Below are 2,500 nucleotides of genomic sequence, written 5' to 3' on the forward strand. Positions count from 1 at the left end.
AAATAATGATGGAAGAATATGAAACAAGGTTGATATAGAAAGATATATGCGATAAGATTAACATAAGAGTAGATAATATCCAGTAAGTCTGATGTTGAAAGAAATATGCAATACGGTATGCAGTAATATCAATATTGCAAATACTATAACCACAAATGCTCTTGTGACAGTTATACTATTTATACTAGTATGACTACTATTAATAATTTTGTTGTTTCTGATGCCATTTAAATTGCTCCTAATGTCAAAACTTCTACCATGTTGATACAGTGGTAGAAATTCGACTGCACAACATAGGTTTACTGAAGAAACACCTTTCAATAATTTTTCTTTGTGTGTGTATGCTTTTTACACTGTGTTTGGTCATTAGAATGATAAGAAGACACTAAAAATACACACACACACACACACACACACACACACACACACACACACACACACATATATATATATATATATATATATATATATATATATATATATATATATATATATATGTATATATGCCTTGGCCGTTGAAGAAGTCCTCGGCCGTCGCTCATTAGCTTGTATTTACGGCCACCTTTGCTTTGACTGGACTCTCTTGCCTGTTTCCTTGTCTATTTCTTCCAGTGATTCTTGTTCGCCCTCCCTTCTTCTTGCTTTCTTTTGGGTTCTCTTATTCTATCTCTTTGATTGCTTCTTCGTCTTTCTTCCTCTTCCTGTTTATCCCATTTCTCTCATACTTTCTTCCCTTCTTCTGTTACTTAATTTTTATTTGTCTCCTCTCTCTCTCTCTCTCTCTCCCTCTCTCTCTCTCTCTCTCTCTCTCTCTCTCTCTCTCTCTCTCTCTCTCTCTCTCTCTCTCTCTCTCTCTCTCTCTCTCTCTCTCTCTCTCTCTCTCTCTCTCTCTCTCTCTCTCTCTCTCACTCCCCCTTTCTTTCTCTCTCTCTCTCTCTCTCTCTCTCTCTCTCTCTCTCTCTCTCTCTCTCTCTCTCTCTCGCTCTCTCTCTCATTTATCCCCTTCCTCCGCCCTCTGCCAGCGCCTCTTCATCTCCCAGGAAGGAAGTGTGAGGACGGCCCCAGGAAGGAAGAGCAATAATTGAAGCGAAGTCCTTGGCCGTGAGGAACGAGGGGAGCCATGGAGGACGAGCAAATAAAATCTGAAACAAGGAAGAAAAACAAAAGCCGAAATATGTCCCTTTTTTATGAACTTAGAAAGCGTTTTGTACAGAGGATGAGGATGAAGAGGACAAGGCTATGGGAGATTGCTATTGTGGTGAGGGCAGCGCTATCAGATTATGAGGACGGAGGGAAGCCCTCACTTACTCTCTGTCCCTCCTCCCCTTTCCCTCTCCTCACTCCTCCAACCCCCTTTCCCTCTCCTCCCTCCACCCCCACCCCCACCCATTTCCCTCTCCTCCCTCCACTATCCCCCATTTCCCTCTCCTCCCTCCACCATCCCCCCTTTCCCTCTCCTCCCTCCACTATCCCCCCTTTCCCTCTCCTCCCTCCTCCCTCCCCCCTCCCTTTTCTCCCTCCTCCCTCCTCCACCCCCCCTTTCCTCCCAGCCCACCACGGGAAGAACCCATGAAGCCTCCAGGAAGCTCGAAGCGACCAGTGACACCAAGAGATATTGCATCTCGCCATCACTATAGCCCTGTAGGTTGGCGTCTCTAATCTCTCTCTCTTTCTTTCTTTCTTTTCTCTTTCTTTTGCATTCTCATCTCGCTTTCTTTTTTTCTTTTCTCTCTTTCTCATTCTCTCACTCTATCTCTTTATTTTTTTTCGCTCTGTTTCTCTCTTTTTCATTCTCTCTCTCCCTCTCTCTCTCTTTCTCTTTCGCTCTCTCTTTTTCTCTCTCTTTCTTCCTCTCTCTCTCTCTCTCTCTCTCTCTCTCTCTCTCTCTCTCTCTCTCTCTCTCCTCTCAAATCCTCTCTCTTTCTTCTCTCTCCGGCTTCCATCCTCTCTCTCTCTCCCTCCATCTCCATCATCACTCCCTCTCCATCTTCTCTCTCCTCACCCCGCTCTTCGCTCTCCCTCCCTCCATCCATCATTCCTTTCATCCCTCCCTCCCCTCACCCGTCCCTCACTCAAACCCCCCCCCTCTCCAACCATCCCTCCCTCCCTCACCCCCCCTCCCTCCCTCCATCATCCCCCCTCCCTCCCTCCATCATTCCCCACTTCCCTCCCTCTCCCCTTACCCCACCATCTCTCTCTTATTCGCCAAACCATAAAAAACAAAGGCCAGCAGACAAGCACCTGAAAGCACGACGACCGGCGATGCAAAAAGGGAATCCGTAGCGGGCAGAGCGAGGGTGGCAGAGAGGAAGTCGGAATCACTGGTAATTGGCGATGGTCGTCTGCCCCTCCCCCTTCTGAATCCCCCCCTTCCCCTCCCCCTCTACCGGACGGCGATCACGACGACTAAAGGGGGATGGGAGGGGGGAGGGAGGAGGGAAAGACGAGGGGGGCAGGGGGGGAAGCGAGGGGAGCTTTGTAGGAGAGATGCTAAGAACGG

General features: G+C 47.6%; 1 protein-coding gene across 7 annotated transcripts in view; it reads left to right on the forward strand.

Annotated features, from left to right (window-relative positions):
* Nucleotides 1–2,500, forward strand: part of Prosap (SH3 and multiple ankyrin repeat domains prosap) — a 428,099-nt gene that overhangs the window by 173,836 nt on the left and 251,763 nt on the right. The gene's annotated exons all lie outside the window — the stretch shown is intronic.

Source organism: Penaeus japonicus, unplaced genomic scaffold (genome assembly GCF_977035675.1).
Source record: "Penaeus japonicus unplaced genomic scaffold, GWHDUDI00000001_assembly GWHDUDI00000019, whole genome shotgun sequence".
In the NCBI taxonomy this organism is placed as follows: Eukaryota; Metazoa; Arthropoda; class Malacostraca; order Decapoda; family Penaeidae; genus Penaeus; species Penaeus japonicus.